At 42.7% G+C, this 18,389-nt stretch overlaps 1 long non-coding RNA gene across 2 annotated transcripts in view; it reads left to right on the forward strand.

Moving 5' to 3' along the window:
• The first annotated feature begins 6 nt into the window (after positions 1–6).
• LOC122237131 overlaps positions 7–18,389 on the forward strand; it is a 92,429-nt gene continuing 74,046 nt past the window's right edge. The window contains exon 1 of one of the 2 annotated variants that reach the window (XR_006215329.1): positions 7–169. This is a non-coding gene — a long non-coding RNA (uncharacterized LOC122237131). The remainder of the gene's footprint in view (positions 170–18,389) is intronic. The other variant, XR_006215330.1, reaches the window with a different exon arrangement.

Raw genomic sequence — 18,389 nt, forward strand, 5'->3', positions numbered from 1 at the left:
TGCCCCGCGCGGAACGCGCCGCTGCGCGAGCCCCGCCCCCTGACGATTGTTGCCGAAGGCGTAGCGAGCGCTTCCGAGCTCACTCGGCTCCTTCCGCCTGCCCCGCGCCGGCCCGACGCTCTCGGGAGCCGTCGTCCCCCAGCTCGCTTTAGTGCCCTTCTGCTTTCCGGTAAGAGGCCAATGCCATAAGAATGAACCTGTCGCGTTTTGGTGAGCATGAAGTCGTGCCTCAGCAGAAACCACTGATTGCATTATTTTCTAGGAGCTGGTTTTGTCAGGCAGCCCTAGATTGTATCAGAGTGACTCTGAGCAGATGCCTTGCTTCTCTGAGCTTAGCTTCCTCGTTTGTACAGTGAATGTACCCACACTTCACCAAGTGGTTGTGAGGCTTACGGGAGATGACGTGGGCTTTGATGCGTGGAAGCCAGTGCTTGATATGCGTTTTGTGAACTGGTGGTCCATTCTCATTTTGGGGGTGGGGACGCTGATGTCCATCAGGTAAAGACCTTAGCTGCCCAGACGGCACAGCTAGCAGGTGGCAGAGCAGGTGTGTGTGTGTGTGTGTGTGTGTGTGTGTGTGGTGCGAAGCCCTTGCACATCACGGGTAAGACCCACGGTGGCAACAACAACAAAAAGTACTTAAGAATAAACATTAACAAGTTACAAGATCCTCCTGCTGAAATCCCTCAACCTTTGCTGAAAGGCAGAAACAAGACCTGAGTAAATGAACAACATATGCCGTATCTTTGGATGACAAGTCAGTCTCAAAAGCATGCCAATTCTTTCCAAGTTAAATTACAAAATTAGCGCAATTCCCGTCAGAGTCCCAAGTACTCTTGGGAATGTGTTAGAACTAACTAAATAATTTCAAATTTTATACAGAAGATCACCTCGTTGTGAGTTATCAGGAAGCCCTTTAAAAAAAGAGTAGTAAGCATTTGCCCTATAAAAGATTAAAATAAACGGAACGCCAAGATATTGGCACAGCAATAGGAAAATAATCAGAATAGAAAGGAAGATGTATTCTTTTTCTTGAGATACGTTCGAGTAAAAACACTTAATAATCTAGATTGTATAGAATTACCCCTGTTATAATGTAGATATTCCTGTCAATCTAGTCTGTACACACACACACACACACACACACACACACACACACACCTGAGATGATGCCCATCTAATGCTAAAGATAGTTATTTCTTTTTTTTAATTTTTTTTTACATTTATTTATTTTTGATAGAGAGACAGAGCACAAGTGGGGGAGGGGCACAAGAATCCCAAGCAGGCTCCAGACTCTGTCAGCACAGGGCCTGAGGCGGGGCTCGAACTCACAAACTGTGAGATCTTGGCCTGATCTGTCAGCACAGAGCCTGAGGCGGGGCTCGAACTCACAAACCGTGAGATCATGGCCTGAGGTGAAGTTGGTCGCCCAACGAGTGAGCCACCCAGGTGCCCCAAAGATAGTTATTTCTGATTCATTGATACATTGGTTTTGTAGAGCACCACAAACTCATGGCATGAAACAAAAGAAACTTATTCACTTAACAGTGCTGGGGTCCAAAAGTCCAAAATCAAGGTATTTGGCAAGCTTGGTTCTTTTGAGATCTCTGGAGGAGAATCTGTTCTGTGCTTCTCAACTTCCAGTGGTTACTGGCAAAACGTGGCATGCCTTGGCTTCCGATCATTGTTGCTGTCTTCACATGGTATTGACTGTGTGTCTGTCTTCTATAAGGGCACCAATGATTGAGTTTGGACCCATCCTATTCCAGTATGACCTCATCTTAATTATAACTACAAAGACCCTATTTCCAAGTAAGACCCTGTGTCTGGGGTGGACATGAATTTTGGGGGACACTAGTCAACGTACTACAGGTTGGATTTTTAAAAACTTCTCCTAAGTGTTTTTCTACATGTTGTGAATTCTTTATAAATACAAAATATTTTAGAAAAAAATGTAAGATGTTTCTTTCAAAAACTACAGGAATGTGAGAAACTCTACAGCAAATGATAAAGACGATGTTTTAGTGGAAAAAGAATGGTTTATTAAATGCTGTTCCTATGATGAAAGTAGAGACACTTAAAAATAATATACAGTTGGGGCACCTGGGTGGCTCAGTCAGTTAAACATCTGACTTTAGCTTAGGTCACGATCTCACAGTTTGTGAGTTCAAGGCCCGCCTCAGGTTTTGTGCTGACAGCTCAGAGCCTAGAGCTCGCTTTGGATTCTGTGTCTCTCTCTTTCTACCCCTACTCTGCTTCTGTGCACGCTCTCTCTCTCTCAAAAAATAAATAAATGAACATTAAAAAAAATAGAGACAGTTAATTAAAAAATTTGTGGCCTCATAACAGGAACAAAAGTAAATTTAAGATGGATTGAAATCTATATTCAAAAGCATATGCTTTTTTTATAATCATGTAAGACATAAAAATAAGAGACCCCGAGCCAGTGGTTATACCACTTGGAGATTTGATAAGACACACAAAATCCTGTGTCATGCCAGAAATTCTCGTACAGTGCTTGGGCCCCAGTACCCCCATTTTTAACTAGGACTCCATGTGATTCTCTTGTAGGTGTTCCACCAACCACAGTTTGAGAAGCACTGGTACAAACGAGCAGGTTAATATATTTGTCTATGTAAATAAAAGACAAAACTTTGGGGGAAAATATTTGCAATATTTAGCATGCAAGGCATTAATATCTCTACTATAGAAAGAGTTTCTAAAAAAAAGGGGGTTTCTAATCATCAATAAGAGAAAGACAACCCAATAGAAAAATGAGCAAAGAATATATATCTGCAATTCACAAAGGAAATACAACTGATTGAAAAAAAAAATGGAAAAAAGAATCTAAACCTCACTAATAAACTAGGAAATGCATATTTAAATAATAATCATTTGTGTGTGTATTTTCCTTTTAGATTAACAATTATTTTAAAAATTACTAATAAAGTGTTACGGCAAAGGGTTGATTTGGCCTTGCCTATCAGCATTTTAAGTTTTTACATCCCGTAAGCTGGCAATCTGACTTCCGAGAATTTGTCTTACAGATACAACAGCACAGTATATATGGTATGATGATGTATAAGAATACTCACTGGGGCATTGTTTGGATGTCAGACAATTGACAACAATCAAATATTAAAGGTTGAAAAGTCTGTAGTACATCCACAAACGTAGCACAACACAGATTTATGTGGACTGACTTGCATATGTGTTCTCGGTATACTTACGGCTGGTGGGTGAAAAGGAAAGTTGTAGAAGAATGTGCAGGTTGCCATCTCATTTTTTTTTTCCCAAACACAGTTGTGTGCTTATATTTCTCTGTGTGAATGATAGCTACAAATTACATAGAAGGGTCTGGAATTGGAGGAGTAATCTGGGAATTTAGGCTGGTTGCTTGCAAAGCACATTATCTATTTTGTTTAGATGACATGTATTCTGGGGTTGGCTTAAAGGTAACTTCTGGAACTGTTAAAGGAAGATGATATATATCCCACTCAAGCCATGTCTTTTTGCTGCCCCTGGGGGAGCAAAAAAAAAAAAAACCCCTAGAAACAAAAGTGCATCCAAGACCGCCCTCCCTGCCCCAAATCACTAGGGATTTTCTCTGAGGATGCAGCAAAGAAATGAGGGACACATATATTTCACCCCTCACTTTATAGTATAATTATCAAAGTCGCAGTATTTCAAGCTCCCAGAACTTACTTTGTTTTCTTATATACTTACTTATTTACTGATTCTCTCCTGCACTGGAATCCAAATTCTAGGGCCGTTTGCCATTTTGTGTTCAGTGACACCCACGGGTTAGCATGCTAACCGCAATAAATGTACACCAAATACATGTTGAATGACGAAGATTTGAGTGGTTTTTACTTTGAGTGTGATTTTGGTTTTATGTGTTTTGCTTTCACATTCTGTTTAAATTTCCAGATGCCCACCTTCTCCATTCCCTTCTCCCAAAATGTTTCCTCAGTTCATCTTGGAATAATTACAATAGCCAAATGTAAATAACAGATCCTTCAAAAACAGATCATTCTGAAGCACAATCTCCTAGTTTAAACAAAAAATGCCAAGGAGATGCCTGAACATATCTCTCCTCCTAATTCTTTTATTCTTATTTTGTTTAATGTTTATTTTTGAGAGAGAGAGAGAGAAGAGGGAGAGAGAGAGAAAGGAGGGAAGGGATAGAGAGGGAGGGAGACATAGAATCCGAAGCAGACTTCTGGCTCTGAGCTGTCAGCATAGAGCCCAACGCAGGGCTTGAACCCACAAACAGTGAGATAACACCTGAGCCGAAGTCAGACGCTTAACCGACTAAACTACCCAGGTTCCCTAATTCTTAAATGAGTAATCCTCAATTTCTTTGGACAGCTTTTAAAATTTGAGGTGTATCCTGTAATGTGCTGATGACGATCATTTATTCCCGCCCTAAATATCGAGTGTTTAGTTCACGCCAAATACTGTACTAGTTGCTCATAGATTCATACCTATGCTCACCGTATAGGTGGAGCCCTTGGGCACCAGGTGCGAATCTCTCCATCGCTCACTTAACAACAGAGTGGTTTTCTTTGCCTGGAGCTGTCTGACACCCCAGCCATACTCATCCCTCCCTGCCCCACTCAACTCCTTACCCCTTGGCGGGCTAGTCCTCCTTGACAGAACTTGTCAGATTTGTAATATAAAAAGTGATTTAGTGAGCTTCTCAGGAGGGAACCATGTCTGATTTGTCTGCTGCTGTTTTCTCGTTGTGGCCATACTACCTGTCGTATGGGAGGCATTTAACAAAACATAATCTGAATGACTAAATAAACATGGGATATGCATTGTCTGGTTTTCCTGGCAACCTGAAAACATGGCCTCTTTTAAAACTGCTTGAGACATCCAAAATTACAGGATATTCCATAATTTGAATGTAGAGCAAGCCGATTTCATCACAGCCCTGATAATAAAATCAGCAACACTCACTTCCAAAAACTATTTTTTGATTTAATTAAATATGTTCAGTTCTCTACAAAACATACAGCCTGTTTTTTTCCCTAGCAAATGTTACTCCCATTCTCCACCTCAAAGTATTGCCAGGAGGCCCTATGCTAGGCAAGGTTAATTGTAAAATTTTAAGCGTGCTTCTGTGAAAAAAAGAAAATCCAATGTTTGCCTAAGAAACAGGTAAGGAATTTTTTACTCAGAAAGAAAGAAAGAAAAAAAAACCCTTCAGACTGTTAGAGTACATACAGATAGAGCACAGCAACAGATGCAGAGATCTGTGTCTTTTGGTTCAAATGCGTGAAGAGCAAGACAGCCAAAGCTCTTGGTGTTGTAAGCACAGAAGAGCAAAGGGAGCCTCTTCCAGAAACTTGCTCAGACTGGACGGGACTAGAGCTGATCTCTTAGGGATGGGAGAGTGAGCTTGGCAGGCTCTGATGTGGAGCCAGTGCAAAGCAGAAGCCAAATTTCATGTCGAATTAGAAACAAGTCTGGACTTAAGAGAGACTTTATTCAAAACGATTATCACAAGGGGTAGGGTGTAGCATGAGGGGGATGAAGCTGTTGCAATAGGGGGATGGAGACTATGGAAATGGGGACACTGTCATGACCATAACATCTGCAAGTGTCTCCAGAATTAGGCAAACAGGGGTTGTCTTTGATAAAGAGGGGTAAACAAGGTGAGAAAGATCCAGGTGTGGGGGAGTGAATGAAAGGGGGAGCATGATAGGATAGTACATCAGGGAATGTTTTCCTCTGAGGTCAGCCTGGTTCTCAGGAGGGGTTGTCAACGGGCTCAGGCTGAGGGTGGGCCGATGTTCAAGCACCTGGGGGCAGGAGAGAAGCTCAACCAAGGTTTGATAAACAAGCATTTTGTTCCTGTTGATCAGTGGGGACAAAATAATTCAGTTCATTTATGAGGCAAAGAATGGGAATTTGGAGGGTCTGTGTCTGGAGTCGTCCTGGGTAATCAAAAGGGAGTTCCTGTGAGTCTTACCTAAGTCATACGTGGAGGAGGGGTTCTTTGCAGTATTATCTTCCAGAAGTCAAAGTACGGGTGGGGTATCTCTTATTCTTTGCTGTTTTCCAGAAGCATGGGGTTCAGTTCAAATTCAACACTGTTGGCAGGAAGAGCTTCCGAGGACAACCTCAGAGTCTTCATTTATTCCTTCTCTGACTCTTTCTTTACATAGATCTGAGTTTCTGATCCCTTTATCCTTTTTATCCTTCTCTTTGGAAGAACTTTTCCCATTTCTTTCAGTGTGGGGTCTACCAGTGACAACTGCCCTCAGGTTTTATCTGAGAAAGTCTTTATTTTTCCTTTATGTAACTTGGAAGGATAACTTTGCTGGGTACAAAATTCTGGGTTGGTGTTTTTGTTTTGTTTTGTTTTTTTCCTTTCAAAATTCTGAATATTTCTTTCCACTCTCTTGCTTACATGGTTACTGATGAGAAATCTGATGTAATACTTGTCCTGTATGTAAGGTATCTTTTTTTTTTCCTCTCTCTTCTTTCAAATTTTTGTCTTAGTCTTTGGTTTTCTGCAGTGTGAGTACAATGTGCCTAGGTGTAGATTTTTTGGTATTTATCAGACTTGGTATTTTTTTGAGCTTCTAGAATCCATGGTTTAATTTCTTTCAGTAATATTGGAAAATTCTAAGTCAATGTTATTTCAAATATTTTTTCTGCTTTCCCTCTCATGCTTCTCCTTCTGGAATTCCCATTAACTTACGTTACATCTGTTGTAATTGTCCCACAGTTATTAAATATTCTGTTCAATTTTTTTTCATTCTTTTTTCTCTTTCATTTCACTGGGAAGTTTCTATTGACAGATCTTCAAGCTCACTGATTCTTCTTCACCTGTACCTAGTCTACTTCTGAGCCTATTAGAAACATTTTTAGGGTACCTGGGTGGCTCAGTTGGTTAAGCATCTGACTTCCACTCAGGTCATGATATCACAGCTTGTGGGTTTAAGCCCTGTGTCAGGCTCTGTGCTGACAGCTCGGAGCCTGGAGCCTGTCTCTGTCTCTCTCTGTCCCTCTCTTGCTTGTGCTTTGTGTCTCTCTCTCAAAAAATAAAAGAAAATATTTTTTAAAAAGCATTTTTCATTTGTTGCACTTGTTTTGATTTTTCAGGTTACCTTTGAGGTTTTCAAGTTCTGTCTCTCTGCTTCCATTACTCGTCTGTTCTTGAATGTTATCTACTTTTTTTTTATCAGAATGTTTAGCATCTTTATTGTGATTATTTTAAATTCTCAATATGATAATTCCAACATCTCTGCCGTATCTGATTCTGGTTCTGATACTTGCCTTGTCTCTTCAGATTTTGGGCTTTTCTTGCCTTTTGGCAGGCCTTGTAATATTTTGTTAAAATGTAGATATGGGGCACCTAGGTGCCTCAGTTGGTTAAGTGTCCAACTTTGGCTCAGGTCATGATCTTGCAGTTTGTGAGTTCGAGCTCTGTATCAGGCCCTGTGCTGACAGTTCAGAGTCTGGAGCCTGCTTCAGATTCTGTGTCTCCCTCTCTCTCTGCTTCTTCCTAGCTTGTGCTCTTTCTCTCTCTCAAAAATAAGTAAATATTTAAAAAAATAATAAAAATAAGTAAAGTTAGATGTGTTGTATTGGGTGATAGGAATTGAGTAGATCGGCCTTTGGTGTGAAGGTTATTTTTTTGTGGCTGAGAGTCAGGCTGTGTTTACTGTGCTTGGGTATCAGAGACTTCAGTTTACTTGAGTGTCCTGGTTTTTGTCTCTCCATTTTCTTTGGGTTTCCCTAGGAGCTCCTTCCTGGGTAAAGTCTTGCAGTTCTTTTAGCTGTAACCCCCTTATTATACAAGGAGCCTATTGATTTGGTGGTAAGGGAGTGGGAGGGGAATCATTGTATAATCCTGTAATTAGGTCCTTAGTGTTTTAGTGAGTCCTACCCCTGGGCCATGACCTTCGTAAGAGTTTCTCAGCTTATTTTCCTAACCCTGAGGTAAGGCAGGAAGGCTAGAGGGGGCTGGAGTTGGCTAACATTCCTTTCCCCTGGAAGGCTCTAGGGAAGTTTTTTCTCTTGCTGCGTATGTGTTTGTTGTGACGTATTTCAAAATGGCTGCTCTCCCCACCCCCCACCCCCAGCCAGACAGGAAGGGATTTTTCTCCTATCTTCACCGTAAGAACCTACTGGAAGTCCCGAAGGTAGAACTCTGTGAAAATGTGGGGGATCCTTACTTACGCTGGGCCTTCAGGAGCTCTTAACTTTCAGGTTAATCCATCCTCAGCTTCCAGCAGTTTCTGAGGCACGGGCATGTCCCTGCCTGTTCTGGCTTCAGCGGCTTCTGGTTCAGGTCAGCTGTTTTGCGGTCTCTGTCTTCACCTGTCCCTCTAGTTTTCAGGGTAGTGGTTTATCCCGTGACCTCGTTTCTCTGGTAAATGTAAGAAAAGTCATTGTTCTGAGGGAGAGAGACATGACTTCCAAGCTTTTGGGTTTTTTTTGTTTGTTTACACATTTAAATAATTTTTTAAATTCTCACAAGAATTGCATACCAGTATTCTCCAAATTCACTGTTTCTTTCAGATAACACAATCTTAGAAATGTATCTGCACTCTCTCCCCTCTCTGGATTTCTTTCTCCTATTTAATGGGAACAATATATTTTTTATGTTTATTTTTCAGAGAGAGAGAAAATGAGTGTGAGTGGGGGAGGGACAGAGAGAGAGGGAGAGAGAATCTCAAGCAGGCTACACACTGTTAGCACAGAGCGTGACACAGGGTTCACGAACCCATGAAATCATGACCTGGGCTGAGATTAAGAGTTGGAAACTTAACCAATGGAGCCACCCAGGTACCCATGTGGGGCTCGAACTCACGAACTATGATGACATCATGACACGAGCCAAAACCAAGACCCGGACGCTTAACCAACTGAGCCACGCAGGTGCCCCAGGACCCTATTTCCAAATAAGGTCACATTCATGGGTACCAGGGGTCAGGACTTGAGCACGTCTTTGGGAAACACAGTTCACCTCACAGCAGTGTCCTAAACAGGGATCTAAACAGAGGGCTGTGGTTGTGGGGATGGCAAGATAATTAACCGTGAGACATCCCTTTGCTACCTCTTTTGTCGTCTGAAGAACTTGGATTCAAATACTGACTGGCTGCAAAGGTGTACAAGAGCTCTGTCACCCCTCAGTCTCAGAGTACTTATCTGTAAGTGGACATTAACTGGGACAAGTGTGGCCCCACACAAGCAGCCTGGGCATCACCTCATGAAAAATGCTAAAGTCAAGCCCCAGCCCAGACCACTTGAGCTGGAGTTTGCATTTAAACCAAATCTCTAGATGACTCAGAAGCACAGTGAAGTGTGAGGGGCACTTAGCACGGTCCTTGGGGCATAATAATCTGCCAATAAATGCTAACCGCCCCCCGCCCCCGACACTATAAAGGCCCTTCAGTAAAACAGCTGAGTTTACATTTAATTTCACAACTTTAGATGGAAACAAGAGAGAAGGGACAAGAGTAGGCCATTTTTAAACTACCCCAAAAGAAACTGGTTAACTAGCAATAGGCTGGTAGTAAAATGTTAACTCTTAGGGCACATTGAATATCTCAAAAAAATTTTTTTTTAATTGAAGAAAATATTGTTCAGGGCACCTTGGTGGCTCCATTGGTTAAGCTTCCAAGCTTGAGGTCATTTGCTGGAGTAATCCTAGAAACTAGTAGAAACAATACAACACCTCGGTGTTCCATGTTTCTGAATGGATGGTCGTCGGGAAGGTTTGGTGGTTGCTGAGAACACTTTAAAAATTTTTTTTTCTAAAGTTTACTTATTTTTGAGACAGAGAGAGACAGAACATGAATGGGGGAGGGTCAGAGAGAGAGGGAGACACAGAATCTGAAACAGGCTCCAGGCTCTGAGCTGTCAGCACAGAGCCCGATGCGGGGCTCGAACTCACGGACCGCGAGATCAAGATCGCGGTCCCGAGCTGAAGTCGGATGCTCACCTGACTGAGCCACCCAGGCACCCCATGCTGAGAACACTTTAGACCTTCCCCAGCCCTTGTCCTACTTTGCTGTTCATTTTGCTTGAGAGAATCTGAAAAAAAATAATGGCGTTTACATCATGAAAGTAAATCAGCTATATTGTATGTTAGAGCAGAGAAGCCCCTGGTTTGCTTTTCTCCTCAAATACTTTTTGAAGCAAAGCTGTATTTTCCAAGCCCGACAAAATCTTCTCCACAGGAAAAGTCTTGTCCACGTGTAGTTAATTGCCTAGATATTTACTTGAGAACTGGATCAAGTGTTTATCATCTGACGACGTTGTGACAGTTAAAAAAGACAAATCTTCGGGTTTGTTTCTATTTGTTCCCCCAAAGAGTCTGAGCTGCAGGAAGTTAAAATTCAACGCCAGGTTTTATTTCATGATCTTCCCAAAACAAGTACAGCATTTTGGCTTTATCTGGCCTCTAGCGAAGATCAAGGAGACCGGGAATGAGTTTTCCTTCTTCACTCCCCTCTAAAAATTGTTAGTAGTAGGAAAAAAAATGTGGGTGCTGGTGGCTGCCTGGAAGCTGTGGGCTGTATCACCTACATGTGGCCTCTTCGTGTGGCCCAGGCTTCCTCACAACGTGGCGGCCTCATGCCAGCTCGGTGCCCCAATGGGAGCGACCCAAGAATGAAGGGCGAAACCAGCCAGCCTTTTCTCTCCTGCCTTCATGAGCTGTGCTGCACACCAAATGCCACATGCTGTTGGTTACAAGTCACCCAGGGCAGCCCAGATGTAAGGTGAGGAGACGATTCTCCCCCCCTTGACCAGGGTCTGAGGAGTGGGCAGGTATCTCGTACAAATTGTCGCAATACCCTTTACGAGTAACCCACGTTTCACACAACGTGCAATGAAATTGGCCCTGCATTTTAGCTGAGGACGTTCAGCACAGTTTCTGCCTGAGCAGTGCCAAGACACCGCGCCTGCCTGGCGCTCGCGTTCCTCCCTCCTCAACTCCGCAAGGAAGCGCCCCAGAGGCCACCACCCCTTCACAGAGCTGCGATTTTCTGCTTCTTCCTACAGCTTCACCATCGAAACCTTAGAGGTCGTGGTTTGAATTCCTCAGACGTTCCTCTGGGAGGAGGCTGTTGTTCTGCCGCCTAGAGCTGTCCAGGGCAGAAAGAGGCAGAAAACACGTCTGATCTGATCTCAGTCCTTCTACCCACTTCTTTCCTATTGTGATTACTAGCAGACAAAGCTGCCGGGTACTGCGAGTGCTGGAGGCCGCTTCTTGGCCTCCATTGCTCTTCATGCAGCAACCGTAGCCACGGAATCTCCTTAGACTCCCTTTGAGGGGTCTGCTCAGGCCCACCCCTCACCGTGGAGGCCTCTTTCTGCCAGAGATCTAAGGCTGTGAGCCCGTGAAGCAGAGTTGGTGTGGTTATCAAACTAGAAAGCGGTCAGGGCTGGGGGGGAGGCCTGGCTCACCGAAGTGCTACATGAAGCATATTGGCACAGACAGACCTCCAACCGGACAAACTGGGAAGATGTCACAAATACAGTAAGACCTGGGATCGCGAGTAACTTGTTCTGCGAGGGTTCCACAAGACGAGCAAACATTTCTAATACATTTTAACTTGATAAACGAGGGATGTCTTGCAATAGGAGTCGTACGTGATGTCGAAAGTCACATGATCACAACTGAGCCCGTGGTTCTTCTCTCTCTCTCTCTCTCTCTCTCTCTCTCTCTCTCTCTGGGATTGTGGGTGATCGTCTCTCATGCTCGGTCTCAGGCCACAGCGTTTGGCAGAAATCAGTGATTTTTCAGGACGTTCGAAGGTGTCCACACCTGGCACTGGTGTATTTCTGGTCACTTCAGAGCACCTAGGGACAGTCCTTTGCTTTTCCGTGCAAGAATGAGCTTAGGAATGCTTTGGTCTGTTCTAGGTCAGGCTGCCCTTTCCTCTGCTGCCTTATTGCCACTTACATTAAATACAGTACATGACAATGGTTTGTGAATACCGTACCGTAGCATATACAATGGCCCCCATGCAGAAAAAGATTCCATGGGCCAATCGACAGCAGTGATTCCATTAGTGATAGTGAAAGCCTCTCTACACAATAACCCTCCTCTCTCTTGTCTCCCTCGCACCAGCCGTAAGGGTTTTCAAAGGGAAGTGCCGCTTAATTTGTTTATTTTTCTTTATATTTTGTATTCTCTTTATTATTGTATATTACAGTATTGTAATCATTTAAAAAAATTTTTAATGTTTATTTATTTTTGAGACAGAGAGAGAGAGAGCGAGTGGGAGAGGGGCACAGAGAGAGGGAGACACAGAATCTGTAGCAGGCTCCAGGCTCCAAGCTGTCAGCACAGAGCCTGAAGTGGGCCTCGAACTCAGGAACTGTGAGATCATGACCTGAGCCGAAGTCGGACACTTAATGGACTAAGCCACCAGCCCTAGTATTGTAATCATTTTTACATGAATATTTTTGGGTTGTGGAATGAATCATCTGAGTGTTCCATTATTTCTTACAGGGAAATCTGCTTTGATATACAAATGCTTTGTATTACAAGCATGCTTCTGGAATGCATTAGGCTTGCAAACCAGGGTTTTACTATACTAAAAAAATACGTTGTTTATCTGAAATTCAGATTTAACAGGATGACCTGTATTTTTATTTCCTAAATCTCCTAACACTAACGACATAGCCTTCCTGTTTTTCTTGCACGCCAAGGTAGTTCTTGCCACAGCCCTGAACTGTGGGGGCCTCCTGATTATACTTTAGGGACAGCACAGAAATCCCTTTGGATTTGCCAAAGTGGCCTCCTCCGCCTGGGACATTGGGATCATCCCACCAGCTCTGCAAGACAATCCCTTTCCCGCATGGCATATGGCAAAAGTCGGGAATCTGTTTGCTGTTTGGTGGGAAAATGTGCATCTCGGTATAATTTTCATAGTTCTTGTTCTCATGGGTGAGGGTGAGCATTCTTTCGTATGTGTAAGGGTTGTTCGCATATGATGAGCAGTCTGTGAGCAGTCTATATCCTGTGTGTGTGTGTGTGTGTGTGTGTGTGTGTGTGTGTGTGTGTGTAAATCAAGTTTTTGTTTCTTCCCTCAATTTCTAGGAACTCTTTCATATCAGAAAACTCGGTCCTTCCTTCATCCCAGACTGACTGAAAATACTTCCTCCCAGTTTATTGACACTACTGTGTCTTTTGTTTATTGATGGCTATTGTTGTCTCCTGAATCTGTTATCTGCTTACAGGTGAATTAAAATCTCTCCCTGTGAATATTGCTGCTGGGTATTTAATGTCCTTCATGTTATTTCTAATGGTTTGGGGGCAGGATTCTACTCTGTGTTACATATCAAGAGCTCAGGGTTTTTTTTGTGTTTTTTTTGTTGTTGTTGTTGTTGTTGTTTCTGGATTTGCTTCGTTGTACTTTGCTTATCTCTTTACCTGAACTGAATCACTTTTATGGGGTGTGCCTTTTGTGCACAGCATAGAGTTGGATTTTGCTTTGTGATAAAATATGAAGATCTTTCTCTTTTAATAAGTGATTTAATCCTATTTTCATTTAATGATTAACAGATACGTTTGGTATTATCTCTGTCCCTTTACTTTATGTTGTACTCCAGTTTCTAGTGTATTTTTTAAAAGTCTTTCACTATGTGATTTGTTTTCTTTCCTTTTTGTATATAGAGTCTTTGTATTTAAGGTATATAGTCCCATTTTATTGGCTACTTTTATAAATATAACGTTACCTATACTTTTACTCCTTCATTTTTTAGGCGGCATAGATGACATTAGAATCTTCCCCCTCCCTCTTTTTTTTCTATAATCTGATTGTGGCAATCGTTATGTATTTTTCAGTATTTAGATTTGAGCAGTATGGTCTGCTTATGCAGACTCCCAGTGATCGTCCAGGGATTCCCTCTCCTTCCACTTCTGATCCCGCCTGGCCTGTGGTCCTGTGACCTCCCCATCCGTGTGCAAGGCATGCACATTCCTGTCCTCACCCTTTATCACCGCGGCCGCCTACAGAGCCAGCCTTGCGGCAATGCTTTGGGTGGACTGAAGTTCATCCTCTGAGAGTTCCTCAGAACGTCTCGTGGGACTCATGGTCTCTGAGTCTGTGTACTTCAAAAATGCCTGTCGCTTATGTCTTTGAAAGACAGCTTGGTTGGAGATAAAATCCTTGTGTCCTGGGCTGTTTTTGTTGTTCCTCTATTTTTAATCTCAGAGTTACTTCCACATTGTTTTCTGGGGTTGACCATTGCTGGAAAGAAATCAAAAGCCACACTGATCGTTTAACCAACCCGCCGCCCAAGGAATCTGACTTCATCCTTAAGGCCGGGTCACCTCACTAGGATGTGTATGTTCCTTGAAGATTCTCATCAATTTCTCAGATGTAGTGGATGCTTTTCTCATTTGGAATTGTGCATTCTTTTACGTTGGAAAAATTTTTTTTATTATGTATTGAAATATATGTCTCATTTTACGGTTGCTGTTATTATTGTCATTATGAATAGGGAGATTCTAGCCGCTCAGATGTTGTTTTCTGTTGTAGTTTTTCATCTCTTATCTTCTCTCTGATCCTTCTAAACTTTTAATTTCCATTCTTTGTTCACTTTTCTCCTTCCTATCTCTGTTTCTCTACGTTTTTATTATCTCTTGTCCCTTGTTTGCCTTTCAAGTGATCTTCATTTCTGTATGATTCGTTTATTTGTGTTTTTGTTTAGTCTTGCCATTACTTACAGTCTTGTGTTTCTCTTATGGGGTCTTTCTTCATAGAGACGTTTCCCTTTGTTTAAGAATGAGAATGTTCCTTAGTTACTGTTATTAAATAATCTCTGATATATTTTCAGTGAAAAAAAAAAAGCCAACAGGCGGAGCTCTATGTCACTGATTGTATAAAAAAGGGAAAAAGGAAAGAAGAAATGTAAATGTGTTTGTGTATGTATATAACATATTTCTGAAATAACATTCGAGAGATGGTGACATTGTGGGCCTTTGGCAAAAGGGAGACTTTTTGTCATCGGTATGCCTCTTGTAACGTTTGTAGTTTGAACCATATGAATGTATGATCACTTCAGATGAAATGAACTTGATACAAATAAAAATAAAACTGAGGTCAGCTGGAAATACATGTGTTTGTTTTTAAAGTGTTTTTTTAAAATTTTCAAAATGTTTTTATTTTTGAGAGTGACAGTAACAGAGTGCAATCAGGGGAAGGGCAGAGAGAGAGGGAGACAGAGAATTGTAAGCAGGCTCCAGGCTCCAAGCTGTCAGCACAGAGCCCCACACGGGGTTTGACCTCACGAACTGTGAGAACGTGACATGCATGAGCTGAAGTTGGATGCTCAACCGACTGAGCCACCCAGGCGCCCCTGTATGTGTTAGTTTTTAAAATAAGGACTAAAGGGGCACCTGGGTGGCTCAGTCAGTTAAGTGTCTGACTCTTGGTTCAGCTCAGGTCATGATCTCACGGCTCATGAGTTTGAGCCCTACGTTGGGCTCTGCGCTGTGTGGAGTCTGCTTGGGATTCTCTTCCTCTCTCCCTGCCCCTCCCCTGGGCAATGTGCTGGGAAACTCATGCTTTCTCTCTCTCACTCAAAATAAATACACAGCAAAAAAAATTTTTTTAATAAAATAAGGACTAAAAATAACATTAGCAAGATGTCCCCTGCTCTACCAGACATTCAAATGTTCCATCGAATTCTAGAACTAAGTGGGTTTAGGCCAACGTGAGAGCCACAGGTGAATGGGGTAGAATAGAAAAGGAAGACGTGTCCTTGCCCTGCACAGAGCTCAGCCCCAGATGGGCCCAGATCCCATTCTCTCATTCCTGCCTCATCCCCTGTCATCCACTTGGTTAATTTCTTCTTTCTCCCGGGTTAGTTCATCAGTGTACAAACATGATGAATTAGCCCCCATTCAAGACAAACAAAGCTCCTGACTCTAGGGATGTACTTCTCCAGGCACTTCTGCAGATGCCTGTTTTCACTATTTCTGGTGTCTTCACCCCTATTCTCTTCAACTGAGAACTCCTCCACAGCAACACCTCCTCCATGCTGCCACTGACTCGAACCCTTCTGCAGCAGCTTTGAAAGAGCTGACCTCCCCTCCTTCCTAAAACACTCTCCCTTCTGGGCTTCAGGGCTGCACCCGGGCCTCCGGCACTGGCCTGTCCTCTGCCTTTCCCTTCCCTTCCCCACCCTCTGAGCTAACTTCTCATTTACACTTTCTCCCCTGGAGGCCCTGCAGACCGCATGAATGCTAATGACCCTCCCAAACTTGTATTTCCAGCTGGAACTTTCCTCCTGAGGGAGGTCCTACGCCCACTTAATGCCACCACTTGACAGGTAGAAAGAATTTCTTATTTAAAACAAACATATTTAAAACAAGGCTCCGGCTGTTCCTACCTGGAACTTTGCGCATCACCAGTTTTTACCACCTCAGTTACCATCTCTCTTCTCTTGTGGCCGGTGAATCACCAAGTCCTGTAAGCTTGAACGTGGCTACACGCCTTGAGTCTGATCCCTTCCGATCCTCCTGGGAACGGCCGCCTCCCTCTCTCTTGGATGACTCCTCACTGGCCTGTTTCAGTCCTCCACACACTGCTCCACAAGCAATGGAAATCCGACCACCCTCCCTAGCTACAAATCTTCATTCCGTGGCCTGCACAGACCGCCATCTAAATCTCTGAACTTCTGCTCACTTATTTCTGTCCAGCTGCTTTGGCCTTTCTGCTCCCCCCACCCAAATACCAAGCCTATTCCTGCCCCAGCGCCTTTGCGTTTGCTGTGTTCTACCCCCAGGTTCTTTTCTGTACTACCTGTGGGCACCCCTTGCATTATTCATGTTCCTTTTGCATCTTTCAGGTGTCTGCTCAATTATCATTCTTCACACAGGCCTGCTCTGACCACTTTTGCTGAGAAAGCTGTCCTGTCTTCTTCTCCACGCGGTTGCTCTACTGCATTATTTGGCATTGTTCCTCTTCTTCTTACTTATCACAATTTGTTCATGGCCTGTGCCTATTACTTGAACAGAAGCCAGAAAAGGCAGGGATCTCATCCATTTCATGCAGCGATGTATCACTTGTGCCTAAAACAGAGCCTAGAATATAGTATTTGCTCAATAAAGATTAGTTGAATGAATACGGGAAAGAATGAGTGAATGAATACTCAGATGTGAACTTGTTTATGTAAAAAATTAGTATATAATGAAAGTAGCAGTACAAAACAGTAGATAGAGCATTGCTATTTATTAATACCAGGATAATTAACTAACCATATGAGGAATAAATAAATCTCATGTCTTACCTGTGTGCATATAAATTATGTATGATTCTAGGAGAATTAAAGTTTTAAATTTATGTTTAAAATTCATGTTTTTATGTTTTATGCATCCTGGTATACATTTTCCTCTTTTTTAATTTATATTTTAAATATTTAAAGGTAAAAATCAAAACTATGCTCGTGCTTTAAGAATTTATATTTTATTACATGTGTATTTTAGGTGATTGTTTAGTCATGACCCTAAGCAAAAACCAATATGGGAACATGTTAATTTTAATAAGTAAGAACTTAAAGCTTCATCTTTTTTTTTTAAATTTATTTTAGTGTTCACCTATTTTTGAGGGGGGGGGAGGGGCAGAGAGAGGGAGACACCAAACCCGAAGCAGACTCCAGGCTCTGAGCTATCGGCACAGAGCCCAACATGGGGCTCCAACCCACGAACCAAGAGATCATGACCTGAGCTGAAGTCGGAAGCTTAACCAACCGAGCCACCCAGGCACTCCATGAGCTTAAAGCTTCTTAGTGTGAGAAATAAGCCCACTGACCCAATCAAGGGAGGGACAAGGAGACTCCGAACACAGTGGAGTGCCTTCATTAATGTTCTTGGAAGAGCAGGTGTCTGACGAACAGGCACTCTGGGGGCAGTAACAGCAGACAATTTATCTCCTAGCGTGCAAGTCCCTCCCCTGGTTCCTCATTGGCTGAGTGCTACAGAGGTTACAGCCTGGCCCAGATGTCGCCTATGCCCATGGAAGGCAAAAAGTAGTCTGACTGAAGGAGTGTACATTCCTCGAGGTGATGCAGAGACTTTCATTCCCTCCTCCCTTTATTCTATGGCACATGCTCATTGCAAAGCCTGAGAAAATAAGCCCACCAAATGGAGAGGGGAAGAAGAACAAGGAAGTGAAGTGTCTAAAGGTTTGGGACTCCATTGTGTATGTGTGTGTGTGGGGGGGGGGCTTTGTACATATTTCCAGTAGGTTGTAAACCTACTGTTAACTGGACAGCACAGCTTTTATTTAGTATTTCTGAAAATGAATCATGTCTCTTCTCACACTTATGACAAAAAAAAGTTTAGAGACAATGTGTATAATGGGCTGGTAAAAAATATTTCAATATATGTTGCAAAGACCTAA

Source organism: Panthera tigris, chromosome A1 (genome assembly GCF_018350195.1).
Source record: "Panthera tigris isolate Pti1 chromosome A1, P.tigris_Pti1_mat1.1, whole genome shotgun sequence".
NCBI classification, from domain to species: domain Eukaryota; kingdom Metazoa; phylum Chordata; class Mammalia; order Carnivora; family Felidae; genus Panthera; species Panthera tigris.